The sequence below is a fragment of the Falco peregrinus genome, chromosome 1, assembly GCF_023634155.1.
Source record: "Falco peregrinus isolate bFalPer1 chromosome 1, bFalPer1.pri, whole genome shotgun sequence".
NCBI lineage: Eukaryota > Metazoa > Chordata > Aves > Falconiformes > Falconidae > Falco > Falco peregrinus.
In genome coordinates, this window is record NC_073721.1 from 113,000,191 (window position 1) to 113,021,234 (window position 21,044).

Genomic DNA, 21,044 nt, shown 5'->3' on the forward strand with positions numbered 1-21,044 from the left:
TCTGCATAGATTACAACTCTTTGTCTAATAAAAGTTAATCTTAGTTCAAGGTTCTAGCATTTTGTATTTTTAATTAGTAAAGCCAATAGATATTTTTTCCCCTTAAAACAAAGATCCTGCATAATCTGAAGACTTCTTAGGTGCTTAGAATGAATATTAATAACAGTCCCTCAATCCCTGTAGACCGAGCATTAAGTGTTCATATTTATATAACTGCCATACTGTCTTTTATGAAGAAAGAAGTTAATATTACAAATTTTGTCTGGAGAGAATCATTATTATTAACCTAATTCAAGCTGCATTCACTTTTGTTGATTTTTTTTTTTCTCGGTGATTTGTGAGAGAAGTTCTGCATCTTTCCCAGTAAATACCTCAGGAGGGTTAGTAATATGACAGAAAAATATTATGTTAAAATCTGCAACTGGTGCAACTCAAGCATTTAGTTTTGTTTTGTAGCTGAGCTAAACTCATTTCTTGCTGTGATTCATCTGGTGTGGGATCACATGATCTCTTCATTTAAAGTAGTAAATCTTTGATGCAACTTGAGAATGTCCATCCTATTATATGGCCAATACTGCTGACATTCCTCCATTTGAGAGCAATCAGAGAATTGCTAGAAATCTATTGCTAATTTACCTGGCATTGGTTTAGATGAAGCTACTGCACCCAGTAGTTACTGAAACCAGTCTCTTGAGAGTGAGGAATGAGGGCACTTTAGAAATTAAAACTGTTTTAAGGTGAAATGCTAGCATAGTTTCGCAAATAGGAACTGTCACTTCTACCAACAACAGTGATAGCCTTTTGATCTTATTTCATTGTTTACTCAAAATACAGAGTAGTGTAAAATATCTTGAATATATTGTTTGCAGTCTCCTCCATCTGTGAGTGCACTGTAACAGTCTTGTTCTCCATCTGTCTCTTGTTTCTATCATATGGTTGATTCAGTAAAACCTATGGTGGTGTTCTTTGGAAGAGTCTCAAACAGAAACCAAGTAAACACTACTATGTGAAATATTTAAGCATATTGCAGTTATTTTAATAAATTGTATTGCTCAATTTAGCACTAGTGATTTAGATTTTAATAGTCCTGAGCCAAATCCTGAATATAAATAGATAATTTTTTTCCCCGGGGCTTTTAACTTTTTTATTTAATATACTATAAAAAGACATTGGATCATGCTTTATTTATGTCTGAGTGCTTTGAATCTAAAGCAGCTGCACAAGTGTACCACGAATGTCAGTTAATCATTTTAGCAATAGTGGGGATGATGTGTTCTATAGCAAAGTAAGAAAAGAGAAACCAGCTTAGTTTAAGATTTATTCACTATTGTTTACGTTAACATGGCTTGTCTGTAGACAACTGATTTTTGTCCATGAAGGCAACATATTCTGAGATATGCTTAGAAAAACTCCAGGCCTTGAGTTCACTTATTCATGAGGAATTCCATGTGTTATTCTAGCCTATCTCCTTATTTGTCCTTTGTGCGTGTATTTCCACTGAAGTATGGGATGACTGATAACTCTGGAGGCTCCTGTAACATTCAAGTTAATGCCAAATGTTTATGTAATTCCTGTGAATGAAATTTAAAAATTGGATTCTAGGCTTTATTTTTGGGTACATGTCTGGCATTACTGATTTTAATGCAGATCTTTCTAATTATCAGTGTAATGACTGGGAAGATAACTTTTCCCACAACCCTCTTTTGTAATGTTTTCACATGTAATATATTTTTTAACAGCACATTCAAAGGCAGGTCTTTAAAGATGTATAGGTTAGCATCCTGTTATATCTTTGTGCAATCTATTTCTTTATTAGTTTCATAATAATACAAGATGTTATACATAGTTTAACACTTGAGGAATTATGCTGGAAAATGCAGTGGTTAAAAACAAATGTATTCACTGTTCACTTTTCATGGACCACACTTATCTTACAGATTATTTGGGGGTAATAAGCATAATATTTGCATTTAAAATTGAAGTCCAACTAATGAAGATATTGAAACATGGAAATGTCTTGGATTTTCCACACTTATCTTACAGATTATTTGGGGGTAATAAGCATAATATTTGCATTTAAACTTGAAGTCCAACTAATGAAGATATTGAAACATGGAAATGTCTTGGATTTTCCCTTCTATAATTGATCTACAAATATTTGTCTACAATTGGCATAATTTTTGCACTGACATATCTTCATGAAGAATTATTTTAATGCTTTTTAAAGTTTTGAAAAGAGCATATTATAATATGCTGTTTGATGTAATCAGATTAGTGAAGTCCAGTGGCTTTGTTTATTTTTTCTTCTCACATAGGCTCCAATCAGTTTTGCTTAAATCCTTTATGATAGGAACTGCTCTTGTTAACATAAAGCTCCTGTCTGATGCTTGCATTTTGCAGAGGAAAAGTTTTTCACAGTATAGTGGTGACTTATGTGTGAGGTACTTGGTGTGACAGGGCCTGCTATAAACTAGTTCTAAGTAATTCTTGCATAGCATGTTTCAAAGTGGAATTCTTGTTCCAGAGAGCAAACAAACAAAGAGAAAAAAATAAATGTTTTATATGGTCCTTTTTCCTTCTTGATTTGATGAAGTTACTGTGGCTTGAAGCACTAATCCATATTGGATAGCAAGGAGCGATTTGTTATGTGACAGAAAAACAATTGTGATTTCAGCTAGCATGGCGGGTAACACCTGTAGAGAATGTTCTGGGAGGGTGGAGGAGAGAAGGAAAATGACATGAAGTTGTCTCCTCCACTGCTATCTCAAACACTAATCTCTATCATAAATTCCTTCTGCTCTACTCTAAACTTTGTTAGTTTGGGGGATGTTTTTATTTGTTTTCCTTCAATAAATTAATTCCAAAACTTTTCTGAAGCCTCAATGTTACAGTGGTTTGAAACCTTAGAATTTCCTGCTGTATTGATAGCTTTTTTCAGGTACATTTGTATACAAATTGGCATGTAGTTTGAAGAAATCCTTTGTCTTCTGGGTATGGACACAGAAGGTTCTATATCCTTCAGCCAGTTTTGCTGGATGAAAAACTTTTTAGTCTTTCCCTCTTTGACTGTCTTTCTAGTCTGTTTCTATGTTTTACCTAATATAATTGGAAACACTGTCTTTATCGAACATGTTACCAGAACTATATAAGATATGACAAAAGCTTTGTTATTGCCTTGTACGTTTGTATTAGTACATGAGTATGTCTTCTAGAAGTGTTTGACCTCTCCTTTTCTAATCTTCCTGCTGTGCAAATGTCATTCTGTCTTTTGTTTTCTCTTGTCACCTTCCAAGTGTCCTCTTAGAGCTGGCTTAGGCTTTTCAAAACTGAATTTTGCTGTCTCAGGGTGAAGATGCTAGACCATTCTTGGCATAGAAAGGAAAGAAGTTGAACTGGGAAGGACTGGGGGGGAAGCAGCTGGAGAGTCACCTAGGGACAGCAAGTGCTGTGTTGGTGAGGGAGAAGAGGAAAAAAAAGATGGCGGTTTCCATAGAAACATAGAGTAGTCTGTGGCAGAAGGGACTATAAGGATCAACCAATCCAACTCCCGACTCCATACAGGGCAATCTAGAAGTTAGACCATGTACTGTGCCTTCGTTAGCAGTTGCTCCCAATATTCCAGCCCCTATCGTGCCTATTCTAGCAGGCAGTGTGTCCTTTTGTGGCTACTACTCCTTCTATGCTGCTTTGCCAGAATTTTTTCTTCTGCCTCTTTGATTTTTCTAGTGTTGTTAGAATCGTTTGTCAACTATATTTTTGAATCTGTGGTTGCATCTTTTCTCTGTGCTCTGTCCTTGTTGGCATAGCTCTGTGGATCACTGTCATCTTCAATGGATGCCTGCCAAGGTTACAGCTCAGCTGCCGGCTGGTAATCTTATGAAATAAGGCTGTAATTATACCACGCACACACACCCCCACACCCCCCCTTTTGACAAGCTCATAATAAATTAGAAAAAATATAATTTCACACAAATCTGGAATTTTGACATGGATGTTGTACATTAGGTGTTTGGAAACATAAAATCCCACTTTGAAAAATACCTTTGAAGAGCTGCTCCATGCAAAACTTGTGGAAGTGCCCTTATTTTGCTAGCCATTGGTAAGTAACTGATGCTGCTTCTGTGTTATACATAAATGTATAGAGAGGTTGACTCTCACGTTTGTTATGCAGGAAGTCTAGCACAACAAAGCCTCAAACTTGTTGACCTGTAGGTGCTGTGTCTGTGAAAGGTAAATAACAGGGGTATGGTAGGTGTCAACAGATGGTACTACTACATGCAGTCTTTCAAGTATTTTTTTTTTTTTCCTTAGCCTATGAACATATGTTCAGTCTTGGAAAGACATGCTGTGTTGCTGTTTTAGCTTTGGTTATGCAAGGCTTGATATAGTGACAGGTCTTTGGGAGAGGGAGTATGAAAGCAGCAGGAGAATTTGCTCTCTACCCAGGTTTCTGATTAAATTCAATTCTTGAGGCAGAGCTGTTCTTTGAGAACTGCCCACTGCTGTTGGACTTGTTAGTGAAGGAAGAGATTGCCTGTAGGCAATTTGATAATTTCTGTTGCAAGCCTTGAACAAAGGTCCTGTGTCAACCGAAAAAGTTACATGTAAATTATACCCAGACTTAACATCATTGCTTTCTCTTCCATTAGGAAGTTGACCTGCAAAGTTCCAGACATCTGCCATCCTTTGGAAGAGCAGTGTCAGAATTAATGTTACTGTGGGAAGAAAGGGCAACAAGGAAAAAATATTTCACAACATCATATACATTGTGTATGGTATTTCATTTGAACAATCTGTTTGACAAATTCCATGAGCTCTACTTCTATTTAAGAGAGAAAGTAAAGAAAAAATAAGCAACTGAATATATGTGTTCTGGAAAGCAAACTTAATTTCATCATGGGCCATAAATATAGAATGGCTTGGCAGTACAGAGAAGTACATTCTTTGGTTAAGAGGTATAGATATTAGTGAAGGAAGAAAACATGTTTTGGTGTTTAAAGTGCATGGAAATCTTGCTCTGTGTTCACTTGTACGTGTGCAGCCTAACAATGGTCATTTTGTTAGTCGTATCTGTTGTTCTGTCATGCCTATTGTTTTGGTATTGTTCGAAAGTAAAGCTGAAAATTAAATTTTTTTTGGTAAAAAATACTATTATTCCCCAGGTTCTATTTGGAGAGAATCTGATAAGTGTATATACCTGTTAATATATGAATTCCAGTTCAATTTATGAAGTATGTTGTTATAGTCTGTCTTTTTCTTTGTAACGTACCTCAACTGTTGGAGAGAAAAACTTGGTCTTTGATAGTCTTTTCCTGAATAAAAAAAGATATTACTAGTAATTACCAGTTAGTCAGCTAGTGTGGCTCTGAAAAGTGTGCTGATGTCCTTGTGTCTTATGTTGGCCACTACTCTGTGCATGAGTCTCCCCCAGTCCTGCTTGTGAAAAAGAGTTCTGCCTGTGGGTGCCACATCATCTCTCACTTTGGGGGACACGCTGGGTAAAGCCATGCTTGCAAACATAAGACATTCTGAGAACATAAAGCCTGAGCCAGGGACTGAATCAGAAAATCAGCCTGGGAAGAAGGACAGATAATGCAGGAGAATGTGGAGACAAATGGATGAAGCATATGTACCTTCTATTTTTTTTAAATTTTCATTTTGGGCAATAATAGTTTATGAATTTTCCTGCACTGGGCAGCTTATTCAACCTTATGCCATCTCCTTGTTTGTTCTAATATAGCAAACTAATTCAGATTCAAAATAACCTTTATTTGGAGCACATAGTTACAGGCTGAAAGCCACTGAGAGAAAAGAGTGGGAATGTATCTAAATTTGCCTGGCTCCTCCGGCTAAATCCCAAAGTTTGCAGAAGAATAAAGCTCAGGATGGAAAGCTTGGAAGGGTGGTAACAGGTCTCTGGAGAGATGAAATGAATGTTCACAGGTGCTGTAGGGGAAAAGTTTGACCAGGAACATGTTATAATTCAGAACTGTGCAAAGTGAGAGAAAAAAATTTGCTCATCTATTATGCTGAAAACAGAAGAGCTTTTGGAAAAGGCAATGTTCCTTCAGCTCTGCAATTCTTTTTTTGGTGATAGGTTGTGGGGAGCCCCAGGACAGGCAGCCATCAGTAGTAAATACTTTGTGTCCTAATGAAGGAGGCTTTAGTAAAGCCGGTAGAGATGCTTCTAAGTGATACTTGGGCTTTTTTTTTTTTTTTTTTTTTTTTAATTATGGTCCTGGAAGCCCTAATCAGGTTGTTAGTTGAAGTGTAAATTATCCTGAGGTATAGTTTAGGTGTATGGACAAATGAAATAAATTTGGACATACTAGTTTGTACAAAGATACATTTACAATTATGATTAAATTGCCTCTTTTGAGTTGCTATACTGAACATTGCAAGGGTTTTCTTGACAGAATATTGACAAATCACAAAGCAAATCAGAGAGGAGAAAAAAAGATGAACAGGTACATATGGAAATGGAAGTAGAAAGAAAAGGTTTTAAAACACTTTCTTTTGTGGAGAAAGTGTGTACAAACAAGCTTGAATGATACAGATGCCACCAGATATCCCAGGAATCATTTGTGCCTTATCTTACATGTATAGTGACGCAAATCTTACATGGCAAACGATGCAATAAAGCAACCAATCAAGGAATTCCTTAACTTTGGGTTTGTATACCTAGTGGGTTTGATGCACACAGATGAAATCTCTGCGCATTTGTGCGTCTGCAGAGAAGCAGGCCTTTTAAGAATGTTCAATACCCAGCTTTATGTTGGCTGTATCTACAGCAGGTGTTAGTAGCATTAAACTGAATAGATTGCCTCATCATCAATATGTAAGGTTCTGTTTATCAAAAATACTTACTTTCATTCTTCCCTCTGCTCCTCTGGAACAGGATTTGAAGAGGACTTGGGATCAATAGTTCCAGAATATAGAGATTGCCTCTCCTATTTCTGTAGATATTTATGGTGAATTTTGCAATTTTATTTTTCACATCTTTCTAGCAAGTATTTGAAATCTGGCTGCTTGCATTTAATCTTTTGAAATGCACATTGATCAGGTGAATTGATATATGTATAGGTGAAGGGAAGTTCAGATGAAGGTATATTTTGGAGGAAAAAAGAAAAAAACTTCTGCTGCTCCTGGTGTGTGTGTGTATGTATATGCTTTCAGGGTATATACTGTACTGAAATAGAGTTATGTATCACCCTCTTTATATTTCAGCTCTTGTTTATTTATATCAACATATTTGGATGCTCCAAAACATGTTTATTTTTTGTAATAGTGAATCAGTGTGCAGGAGAACTAAACCATGCAGCCTGGGAGTTGCTCATCAGCTGTATAATGAAGACAAATGACATGTTAAATCTTGTAATCTGATTATGCAAAAATAGCTTTTCATGACAGCAATGGCTTTGCTTTGCAGTCTGTAGAAAGCCATGCACCATGCATCTGATTAATCATGCAAAATAAGATTGAAAGGGGTGTGTGTGGGGGAAGTGCTGTGTGGCTTAACCTGGTGCTGAAAATCTTATCTTCATGGACAGATTTCAGGGGTGAAAGAATATCAAATGATTAATTCTCATGTTGTAGTCAGCCTAATTAAGAATTGGTTCTGTTACTGTGATTTAAAACCACCTAATCTCCAATAACAAATATTTCCCAGGATTGGTTAGATGATAAATCAAATGATGAGAACGACAGTTCTAAACTCCTGACCACTTGACTTCCCTGTGGGATCTAATTATAAAGCAAATTTGTTGATGATATCTTTGATAATAGATTCTGGCAACCAAATGAATCTAGTTTTTATTTGTCTTGGCTGGGAGGTGTATGGTTTGGGACAGTTTCTATCAGAAGCCACTTGTGGGTTTCTGAGTTTGACTTTTTTTTTTTTTTTTTTTTTTGGTGTGTGTGTGTGTGTGTGTTTTTTAATCTGGAAAATGCACAATAAAGCTTAAGTTTCCATTGTCCTTGACATCTACAAACATTGTAATGAGAAATCTCAAAAGGTACAAGATGACTGAACTTGCTGTGTTCCTGACCCAGTGTTTAAATAAAGAGAACCACAAATCTTAGACTTGCAGGTGTCTTGTCTTGGGAGATTTTCAGATTGATGCAGTTCAGAAATCCTCCTGAAAATGAATATTCTCTTAGCACATTGGATATGTGGAGGATAAGGATTGTTTATTCTTAAAGCAGTAAGTGAAAAATTGTACAGCAAATGGCTGGAGCTGTTGTGTTTTAGGGCATAAACTAGAGTACTGTATCAGAAAGCAAGGAGAAACTGAGTCAGATGATAGGAATATGTCTTGCATTCATCCTCAGACTTTCTGTGAGCATCAGGGCAATTATACACCAAGGAATGGTAATGAAAGCAGACTGCATTACTGTGCAGCATCATAAAAACCCAAACCCAAGCACTTGATGTGAATGTTTTCCACTTATGCCAGAAAATAGCTTCCTTTTTATAGGGATTTTCTGTCACAACACAAAGAAATATTTTCTGGATATTACTTTTGTCGCTAGCACTGCAGCTAATCTTATCAATGATATGCGATTCCATCATTTCTGCATTAGTACCATGTGTATAACTACACAGTATTTCTACTGTGCTGCAGGAGAAATGTGACTTAATTTTCCAGAAATAGGGCCTGGCTGTGGATAGAAAGCTAAGGTAATGACTGCACGTTCACTTTAAGGCAGTTGATGGAACCTCAGAACCCTTGTGCAACATTTCAAGGCTGCTCTGTACTGATATGGTAGGGACTGATCATGAAAAGACAAGACAGAACTGAACAGGCTCACAATACATACAAGTGGCTTTTGGAAAGGAGGACACCCATGCTTTCTCTCCTTGTTCACACAGTCCCTTCCTTTCCCAGCTAGGGACTGCACAACAGCATTAACAGGGAAGGATTTGTAATGTGAAACTGGTTTTAGAATGCGTTTTAATCTCGGGGCTGAAATTCAATGTGTTTCCTAATGGGAAACTTTGGCAACACACAGGGGAGAGGTTCAAGGACAGCCAGCTGAAAAATGTCTTGGAATTAATTCAGGAAAATCAAAGATTGCTGCTTTCAAACTGATATGAGATCCTGTCATCTTTACATAGTTTAATTACTTTAACTCAGGTTTCTATTATCTAAATACATTGTTGTCGGAAGAATGTGAACTTGGCTTCTGGCAGTAATTAAACTACACCATGTTTTCATCTGAAGGATGCACCCAGTTTGCAGGATGATCAACAGGACTGCAAATGTACTGGTTTTGGCTTAGCCTATGTAGTTGTTCCCTGATGAATGCATTTGCCTTCCAGGGTCAAGGGGAGTGAAACAGTATCAGTGGAATATTCAGTAAGGAAGGAAGCAACATCTCCTGAGTCTGTGGAGAGGCAAAGTATAAAAGTTCCATTTGCACAGTGTAGGTTAAGAAAGTGATTGTTCAAAATGCAATAAACAGAGCATCTTTGACAGATTTGCTGACAGCTGGCTGCTAAAGTCAAATTTGGAAAGTCATCTTTGCTTTATGACAAGTGTGATATGATTCTCTGTTGCTTTGTACCTTATACTGTTATTCATACCAGCACATAAGACTGCAAAAGAGGTGTAAAAATTTGTTAGAGTAAGATTCTTATACGTTCTTCATACTGATGTTAGAGCTCAGAATTGGAAAGAATCGGGGCATGATAAGTGCTTGATGTCTAGAAACAGTCTGACAGTGTGTCAGTGATCCAGCAGACAGGAGAGAGCAGTTTGTGATGACAGGGATCATAATTTTGTTTCAGAGTCTGAATGAAAGAGTTGGTTTATTTTATGCCCCAAAATGTGGAAGATGCTGATCACTCTTTTGGATCATTTTTTCTTTAGAAATAGCTGCTCCTCTCTCTACAAGCTGCACTAGGCAGAGATTGCCTTTATGGAAGTGCTAAATACATTGAGGAAAAGTACTGCAAAGTCATTCCCCATTGTGTAGTTTTAATTGAACACCATTCACTGCACCCTCAGTCAGGAAATGGGAGAAAAGGAAGGTGACAATCTTTGTGGTTTATGTCCTATCTGTATTATCTTTCCCTTTTCTGCTTGATGAACGAATCGTCTGTCTTTATAATTGACAAAATTTACCTTAATTCCATAAATGTTTAGTTTCTTTTCTTAGGAAATGTTTATCTGGGTAAATAATTTCCTTGGAGAGCTTAAAGACAGAAAAATGATATACAAATGAATAAAAGCTTCTTGAAAAAGATTGAGCTATGTATTACTAGCAACAGTTAAGACCCTGTAAATTTAAAAAATTTTCTCTCTATGGTCTTTTCCCTAACCAGATGGAGATGGTAACATCCAGTCAACCTTCACTAAGCAATTGCCGTGAACACTTAGTATATGAGCACAAGAGTTTCTTTGTGCTCCTCAGAGATTTGGCGTGCAGTTTCAGAACAATCTCTCAGTGGTGTACAAATGTTTCTGAGTTCCTCAGGTATGGGTTTTTTTCAACTGAACTTGGTTGTGACCTGTAAGCTTCATATATAGTTGTCTCCTTTCCATGTTTACTTGGTACAGGTGTAAAAATTCTAAAATTAGTGTCTTGATTCTGAATGTTTGTGTTTTGCATGCACATTTTTCTGTGAAATATGTTCTGGAAAGTGTGAATTCATGCAATAACTGCATAATAGTAGCTCACATATGCCTGCTTTATCTTTGGAAATGCAAAATCTGTCCATTGATACCAAAATCAGCAGAGGTGAAATTGTGTCAGCAGTAGTGAGATAATTATGTGTGTGTTTCCTGGTGTAGATGGAGTCTTGGTTAGTGCTGCTAAGCTCTGTAGATTCCAACTACTAACAGAAGGATGGCATGCATAATTACTTATGAGACTGACAGTCTGTATTGACTCATTTATAGTTTTTAAGTGTATGTAAAGTGCTTTTGTGCAGCTGAGCCAGAATCTAAAACCCTTGTGAAAACATGGGAATGCAGCGTTGTTGTGATTAAAGGAAACTGATGCATGACCTAGTGGCAGCTTAGCTAACAAGAAGAAATGACAAATCATTTCTTTTACTAAGCTAAAATCCAAGAAAAGAACTTAATGGCTAGAGGCTATAGGGATTGATGTGTGGTTTAGGTATTTTCTAAACAATTAGGAAGTAAGTGTGTATATTGATGAATATTTTGAAAGGGTCAGGGAAATGAAACCATGGTTTTCTATAGTAATATAATTAAACATAATACTGACTGAAGAAAAACATATCACCCTGTATTTAGAGCATATGTCATTTTAGATCTAATTTGATGAAATTTGCTCATTTGAACATTATAAGCTAATAGAGGTTTTTGGGTTTTTTTAATTAGTATTATTAGAATCAGGTAGCATACTTAGCAAATATCTATGTGGATAAGAAATAGATATATTTTTAAAAAAAGTAGAATTATTAAGCGTCCATCAAGGCAGTGAGGGTAGTGTTGAGGTTTTTTGGACCTTTTTCATGTGTTTCTGACTATTTTGTTGTTACTTTTGTTTGTTTCCTAAACTGTTTGCATGCATTCCTTTTTATCTGATCATGGTTTTCAGAATGTATTTTGATGTGTGTGTGTGATGGCGGTCTTGATTTTGCAAAACAATGCAACCTAGAACTTGTAACCTTCATTCCAATCAAATGAGATCTGTTATGTTTAATATTTGTGCAGTATGATCTGGTAGGAGCACTTCATGTGTTTCCTTTCCAGCTCTTGATAATTAAGAAGTTTGTGAAGGAGAGGTATAATGTGTACACATTCAAAACAGCTCTCTTTTATTTCAGATATACTAACTTTCAGAGGAAGAACTCTTTGTGGAGGTGGAGAGTTCCTTAGTGGGTATTCTTGAGTATATTTTGAAACAGTATCCCTAAGTAATTATTCTGAATTATTATTTAAAGAAAATTGAGGCGTAGTCAAGAAGCTATATACTAAATAAATATCTTTGGAAATAGGATACCTTTAATGAATGTGTTCTGTGTGTATATATATATCTTCTTGTTAACAAGCTTCAAATTGAACTTTGTTTCTTAGTCTTTTTTCTTTCTCAAGTCCTTGGATTGACCTTTGGATAATTATTTTTTTGCATTTTTTATCTAAAAAAACTGCACATAAACACTACATTATACATACATCCTTCTTAAAATGGACTTACCTGCTTTGTGTAAAGATGTTACATTTCAAATAAATTTTGTGAAAAAGTCAAACTACTTAAACAGTAGTTTGTGTCAGTTTTTCAAGTGTAGAAGTTTAATTCTTTGATAGTCTAAGATAAAGGAAAGTTAAAAGTTCAAATACATCTCTTCTTAAAAAGGTGTGGGTTTTCTGCAGTGTAACTCTTGCCAGCTGACAGAATAACCTTGACAGAGTGTAGGTGTTATCCTTTGGGTATTTTTCATACATATTTATTTTGCTGTCCTAGGACCATCCAATGGGAATTAATTACTTCAGCAATGATTGAAGAAATCTTATTTTTAATCTAAGCCATTTTCTGTGAAGTTTAATTCATAACATAAAAGCAGCTCCTGGCTAATAAAAAAAAGATGTATTTTTAATGAAAAAGAATTGCCTTGAATCCTCAGCATCCAGTAGACATGCCTCTCTCTCTCTCTCCAACAATCGTAGCAGATGATCTTTGCCATATAATGTTCTTCCTTATCTTCTAATTACTGGAAAAATTCACCTTTAATAATAAAAATTGTCTTGACTGAACTAAGGGGCTTTTAGAGAGGTAGAGGAGGCTGGTTTACAGTTCAGTTCTCTCACATTAAGAAATTTTAAATACATTTGGGAAGAGCTCAGGGTAGTAAGACTTAAAGTCCCTAATTTTCCAATTTGAATACAGGCACAAATTTATCAATTAGCTCTATATTGTGTGTGTGGGGTTGTAGAAATGTTAATAGTGATATTTCCAAATGACCCTCAGTTCTCTACCTTTTTATGTTTCTGAATAATTTTTAGCAGCGTTATAGTTCACAAATAGTATGGTCACAGGCCGATGAAGCAAAAAACTCAATTTCTTGAGTTCTTGGGTTGGTTATTTAGAATAATGCTGCAGCATGACTAATTGTGAAGCGTATAACCTGCAGATGATAGAACTGGCATGCAGAAGCCTGGCTGTATTCCTTATTCTGGCATGGATTTCTTGTGTGACCTTAGGCACCTGTCTCTGCTTCTGTTTCCCTTCGTTGTAGTGTGCCTTACCTGTTTTGAGACTACCTTTACCTACTTCCACTTGCATTTTCATATAGATAATAGGTGGCATATATGAACATAAACATGTTTTACTGAAACACAAATATAAGCAGATAACTTGTTCTTCACTACTTTTTCCTAGAAAAGTATTTCCTGGGAAAGTATTTTACATAGCTGTAACTTAATTTAAAATTCAGTATAATCATAGATCAGACAGCATGCTAAGTCTGAATTAAAACCTTGACAGCTTTGAATTTTAAATTTGGATCTCAATTTGCCCCTGTAGTTTAATGAATTTAAGTAGTTCCTTAAATGTAAAAAATACTCAGCCTTTTTTTGGAATATTTGATTATTTTTTTTTTTTTTGCTTTGGACTTGCCATTTTGACATCTAGAGACAGCACATATAGAAGTACTAGAATTTTGCCAAATGAAGCAATATGTGACAATGACCTAAAACCTCATAGGTTTTTTTAAATTATTCCATATTTTATTTCTGAACCATTTTGCTTCTGGGAACAACTCCCAGTTCCTATGGTGTCATGAGTTTTTGTTTTTACATAGGAGTGTTTCAGCTAGACACCTTTAAGATACCTGGGGGAATCACTGTAGAGCTCTGTGACTGTAACTTCTAGGTGAAGTGTACATCAAAACCTTAAAAAATACTATGGCATGAGTATAGATTTACTTCTTTTGTTTTATTAGGGGAATTTTTAATTGTATTTGAGAGGCTGTGAAATATGAAGTACTTGTGTAATCTTGGTATTTGCAGTTTAGCAGAAAAATTGCTAATTGTCTTGCAGGGTTTATTGATGGCTGTGGTGCGTGCAACATCTTTCAGTTCCTAGCAGTAGCTCTTGCGTTTTTAGCTGGAAAAAGGTATAAAATTATTGAATAACCTCTTTCAAAAAAACCAAAACACCTTCTCTGAGTTGTATGAGAGAAATTCAAATAATTGCAAATTATGTGATATATTTTTTTTATGGAATAAAAATTTAGTGTTCCAGAAAACATAAATGCTATCTGCTTTTAATGGTGAAAACTCAAGTAGAATTTCCATTAGTATCTTGCTAATGAACAGTGAGTGAAAAGAAACAGATGGACTGGTCATATATGAATTGAGTCAAGAGAAAAATCAGTAAAAAAGAGAAATAATTTGCATGGTTTTGAACAGCACTAATGCCTGATTCCCACTGTCTTTTCTTATTATCAGTCCTTGTATTATGGTCAAATCTTGGGCAGCTTTACCAGCTGAAAACAAAGAAAAAATTTTAAATCATAATTTTCTGTAGGTATATGGCATTGTAACTTTAGTTTTTGCAGGAAAATGACTAACTCTCTTTAGCAATGGTACTGGCTGTAAGCGGCAGTTGTAGAAGGTTCTGAAATGAGACAAAGAGGTTCAGATTTTACTTATCTAATTGATGTGCCTGTTCAGTTGTGTGGTTTCCCGATTCCATTCCTGGTTCCATTGAGAGCTACCTATGAGGCCCTAGGTTGAGCTGCATATTTGTGTTCAATAGTCTGCGTAAACTGTTCTCAAGTTCCCCATGCTTTTGCTCTCTTGCTGTCATTGTAATCAAAATCCCAGGAGTTATATTTATTACATTAACCATTAGGCCATATCACGCAGAAAGGGTCCATAGGATTTTGTCTTAAGGTGTTAGTTGTGCAATATAGCTGTCACTGACTGTTGTCATATTAGATCTTCAGAAGCTGTGTCTGTTTTTGGTTTTTTTTTTTAAAGCAAATACTGGGTATTTAGGTAAAGAAACATTATGAAATATTCTCCAGTGATGACTTTTAAATTGTGAATTAATGATTTGTTTGTTTCTGAATATTGAGACCCTCACTACAGTGAAAATGGACTTATTTTTCTTATTGATATCTCCCTCTAAAAATTTCAAGGAGTCAGATTATTCATGGGCTTTTTTTTTTAACTTACTACCTACAATTACCAGAGGGCCAATTTGCTTGAAAGGTTGGTTGAAGTCTTCCTACTTGGTCTAATATAATCATTGAAGCATATCAAACAGTAAACACCCATAATTACAGACAGAGACAGTGACATACTCCATATTGTGCCTCAGGAAAAAACCAAGGTGCAATGGTTAGAGAGTAAATTCAGGAGCTAAGGCTGCCTGAATTTAAGTTCTGATTCTGTCACTGGCCCTCTACAGTTTGAACAAATAATTTAATCCCACTCCCCCAGTTTCTCTGTGTGTGAACAATTGCGATGGGACATTGCTTCCCTCAGATAATATGATTGTGCATAGGCTAGCAGCACAGGGTGAATGCTGAGAGGTACTCACTGTTCTTGAAATCCTGACTTGCGATCTTTGGCTCACTGATGGCCTAATCAGAAGTTTGTTCGTATAATACCACTGCGAAATGTGAATTAAAAAACGAGGCTGCATGTTAAAGCAACGTACACATCTGTAATGGAGACTGGAAGTTAATTAATCTACACATGGGACAGCACATCATCTTATTCTCTGGATGCATTTTTGTACTAACATCATGTTTGGCACATCTCTTTCTTAGGGAGAAGTGCAAAGTCCATTGAATTCAACAGGAACAACTCCTGTTGTTTTCAGTGAGATACAAATCCAGCCTCAGAGAGAAAAAAAATAAAAGGTAAATTCTGAAATCTAGTGGCTTTCAAAGGAGAAAATTAATTCAGTGAAATTGAATTGCTTTCTATGTACTGAGTCTGTTAAGTATCAATGTAATCTTATTCAACATTAAAAAAATATTCTAATGATATTTCATTAAAAAATGGGAATAGCTTTCATTTTCATAATTATAATGCTCTTCCTTTGGCAAAATAAAATAAAGTTTACTTTTAATAAAATGTCAATACCAAAATGTGATATAAAAGAATATTTACAATGGTCTGATAAGCTAGCAGCCAAAGTGACTTCAGCCCTTCAAGTTTTATGGATTCTGATTCTTCTTTTTGAATCTTTTAGCAACCAACCATGCTCTTATCTCAAGAATAGTTTTACAGAGCTCATTCCTCTATTGTAGAGGTTACAAATCTCATTGATAATACTTTCTTCCAGTAAATCTCATTTGTAAATGTAATTGTACTGGTGACAAACACCATGTTCATAGTTAATTTCATCAAGGGTTTTTTTTTTCTTTTGTTTTAATGGTCCTGATTTTGCAAAATGTAAATCTGCTCTTACTAGACTGTTTTGAAAAATAGGTGCTTATGGGCAGGCTTTGGTACAGGGTCAATATTGCTGCTTTTGAAATACGTGGTTTTTGGTGGTTCTTTAAATAATGCAGAATTATTTGCAGGGTTGGTTTCTACAGTAATGACAAAAAATGGACAAATACCCTTACTAGGAATGTATCTTGAAAACTTCCCAAGATTTCTTTTAAATGTAGTAGTTATTAGGATTATCTTTCTCAGCGTGAGTTTATGCATCCATTTATATGTTCCTTTTGGAATATAGATTCTGGTTCAGGTAGTTTATGTTCACAGTGCTTATGGAACTGGTTGCCTAATCATGATTGCTCCATGGGTACTACTGAAGCAGAGTGGATATTAACCTAAACTGTTTGAGTTTTAACATTGGAGAAAAATTGCCCTTTCCCAAATTGCCTTTCTTTAATTGAAGTGGGTGGGCCAAATACAGAGTTAGTTTTGGGTTTCAGACAAAGAACACACCAGTAAGCTCCTGGACTGCCATACTACACTGGTTATTACTCAGATCTTTGGGACTCTACAAAGCCCTGCTGTGCAGTAGTCTCAACAGCTAGAATGTGTTCTGTGGCACAGTACTGACGGAAAGATAAAATAAATTAAGAACTGTGCCTCATGCAGGCCCAGAAGCAAAGGCACAATCATTTGGATTCCCAGGTTGAAAATCCCATAAACTTAAAACTACGTAAGCGACCCAGCACTCCTGCAGTGTTTAACAGGTCTCTTCACTCACACTGTATGCTTTTAGTTCTGTCTAGGCAGAGTCCAGCTTGTGTTAATGGTTTTGTGGTTTTGGTGTTATCCTGTCCCACTCCCCTCCTCCCTCACAATTTTCCTTATTTTTCTGATACTATGGCATTGTCTGACTATAATTTTACATAGTAAAGGGTGCTCTGCTGTCTTTGTTGCCACTGAGTTCAATAGCTGTCTCTAATTTCTGTTCAAATAGCACCCTGACAAAAAACCTTTTATGTGCATGGGGTGTGGGCAGAAAGAATGGGAAAAGGCTTTTGTACCACTTTCCTGCCAAATATTAGCCTAAGGAGTACTGAAAATATATTTGATACTTGATATTTATCTAATCAGATTTGTTCTTATGGAATCTCACAATGGATCCAGAACCTTATTCCTCTTGCTGGACCTCCTTCACAACATAATCTGAGGAGTTTTTTGTTTTTTCCTTTCTTACGGTTAGTCACAGTCACCTTGGTATATAGAAATCTGCTAATTATCCTCTGTCTGTCAGTTGTCTAAATAATTTGCAGTGTGAAAGTCTCAAAGGACTCTCTAGTTGACAGGCCTGATTTAGAATTGTGCAGTCTTTTTTTACACAGAAAGGCCCTTTTCTTTCAGTTCTGCCCTTCCTTCTCTGTTTTATTGCAATGTATCTTTTGGTTTTTGTATATCTCTCCTTTTTCAGTGATGTTTTATTTGATACTGTCATCCAGATGCAAACTGGTACTGTAAATAATGATCTTCCAAGCTTGCCTCCTGTTTGGCAAGTTATGTTTTCTAATATGCTCACTTTGCTCTCTGCATAAAGAGGGATGTTCTGTAAGTATTCTAGTTAATTGTGCCTGCTAATAGAAACAATGTATGACATGCTGGATTTTAAACCAGTTCTGTGTTTCAATAAGCTGATTCTAGCCATTGCATCCACCCAGATCTCTCCAAGTTGGTGCTAGCCTCAATACCTGACTTGTAGCATTTAACAAGGGTTTAACCCCCTTCTCACAGATTATTTAGCCAGCCAGTCTAATTAATAGCATTTGCCAAAATTGCAAGCTGTTTATAAGCGCTTTGTAAATAGAAAAGACATTCAATTCCTGCAATAAATTCTGTATTTAACCTTTGCTTATTGTCTGTGTGACAGTGAAGGATATCCATTCAGAGTTGTACTCTTCATTGTTTCCAACCAATACAGCAGACAAATGTTAAATGTAAACAGTATTCCTGGTTTCTGCTTTTTCTGCTGTGGAATTTCTCCCTGATGAGAAATGAAATTCTCTGCAGCAGAGAGATGGTGTGCTGCAATTATATGGGCCATTGAACATTATAGAGCATATTTGATAGGAGTTAAGTTCACTGCTGCTACTGACTCCAGCTCACTTCAGTGGCTCCTGTAATGTTTTGTCTCTAATGTCAAGCTGAGCAGGGGAGAATGAGGGACTTGACCTAATTTCATAGTGGTCATTGTGCTGAGGAAACTCAGTCTGGCACGTGAGTTTCTCACAAATTAGATAGGAAAAGAGGGTAGCATTTTTAAGGGTATATTGAATTGATACTGTCACCTAGGTGCAAATTAGCATGTTGATACATTGACGCATCATTAAATGCAAATTGCTATTGTTTCTCAAGCTCCTCAAGAGAATATTTTACCTAGATAATGCTTTAGTGTCTTGGATATATATTATCCAGGGAAATAATCTCTGCAGACTCTTTAGCTTTAACTTTTTTGTGATGGCCTTCAGGCTAGGAACACGTTTATCTTTTTGTAACAGAAGGTAATGAAATGTGGAACTCCTGTATTCAGACTCCGCTTAGCACAAAAGGAGTGAGGAGACCCTCTCAGGGATCGAATTCTGTCTTGCACCTCCACTGAAATCACAATCAACAGAAGTAACTCTTGGACTAGACTAGAACATGACAAAAATACAGAGGCAGGTCTACCTTTCTGTCTGTAATATCAAAGTCACACCTAGTGTCTTCTGGTTCTGCTGTGAGTTAAGGAATGCAATCTGTGGCTGGTCTGCCTGTCAGCCCTCTTCTGCATCCATCCCTCTCTTCTCCGTCATCTTTTCCTCTGAGTGTCATCCCCATACATTTGGGAAAACACAGTGAAGGTGGGTATGTAAAAAGATACTTCACTGGCTGATTATGTTATGAAGCTGATTATGTTTTCCTTTCTTATCTCTGTAAAATATCCAAATATTCATGCCATTTTACCCTTCATCTGTAAAGCAGTCTTCTCTTCCTGCCACCCCCCTGCTGAGATTCCTTTCTCAGCAACTACCTCCTTGTCTTCCAAGGTCTTTTCTTCTACCTGAAGAACAATGATCACAGCTATTCATTCAAAGCATCCATACTGTGTCACTTCAATTGTAAAAGCAAGGCAAGGTCATGGCTTGTGTATCTGTTTCTTTTTTTTATGTATCTTTCAAGTGTTAAAGTTTTAGTCACTAAGACTTTTAAAACGTAACAGTGCAGCTATTCTGTGTATCCAGTTCACTTGCATGTAGTGCTATTTATGTATGTCTGCTGTGTAATGCATTACACACACAAACTCTGTGTAGTTTTATGGGCAAAGCCCTGCCATGTGTTGTAAACTAAAATCAAGCTAGCAGGCTTTGTGTATGTAATGCACAGTGCCTTCTCTACTCAAAGAAATCTAGAGGACTGTTATCTAGAGGAGGGGGGTGTGATCATTACACTGTAGTTTTCCATTAGCGGTCCCCTGTTCAGTGCGTATTTTCTCAATTCCCTTTCATTTTTTGATTCTGCTAGCCAGTAATTGTCATTTGTTTTCTTAGTGTCATGACCTCAGGCCTGGAGGCTTAACTCACATTGCAGTCAACTGCCATCACTCAGCAACAATAAAACCTCCTGCTTAAAAAGGTAGAAGTTACCAAACAAAATGTGTGGGGCTTCTTAGACTTCAAAGGGCTGAAAGTTAGAGCTGCCTCAGTAACTATCAGAGGAACTGCAGTGAAGCAAGAGCAGTAACTGTCAGCAAGCTCTTATATATCTAGGGCAAGTGAAGATACAGATGTCTGATTTTTGCCTGAGTACGCTCTGTTAAAGTCCATGGTGCTTACCAATGCAAGTATTTTTTATCCCTTACATATATAGGGAAACAAGAGTGTAAGCCCAGTTTACAGACTGGAGCTGTGAACCACTCAGTAAACTGGTTCAATGGCCCATAGTGCTTTCTGGGTTGTCCTCTTTGTCTAAAACTCCTAATACGGTTGTGAAAAACTAGAGAAATAGGTGTTATGTGAGATCCCAAGTGAATGCAGACTGGATCCTGGGACTCTACTGTACTTTACTACTGCACTGTCAGTACTGTAATGAAAATGAGTAACAGAAAAATATTAAAGAACAGGCTTCTTTCCTTGGATTAATGTTTCTAATTATCTTTTTATAGTTGCAAATTAATCAATGACATTTTAATGGCTTTCACTACAAACTTTACAGTATGTCCACTTGTTGTGTCATATTCTGCAGTGATTAATTTATTTACCTAAATTCACATGGATGGCTTCCAGGTTTGATTGCTGTGGTCTTTCAAATTGCACCTGACTTCTCACAGCAAAATGGTCATAGGCCATGAGTCGCTTAGGAACAGTTTGTTTACGTGAGCTGATTTTCAACTCTAGAATCTGTTTGAGAAGATCCTTTTGCCGATTTTTTTCTCAGTTGGGTTTGTCTTCAAATTAGGTTTTATAGATTCATCATTTACAAATTGATCCATACTCTGTAGCGTGTATATGCATTCACTCAGAGTAGCACACAAAAGAGAAGCAGATGTTCTCCAGATACATGCTTTAATTTTCTTTGGTTCAACACATACTCACAGTGACATCTTTTTGATATATCCCAGTTCTGCTCATTAGTCACAAT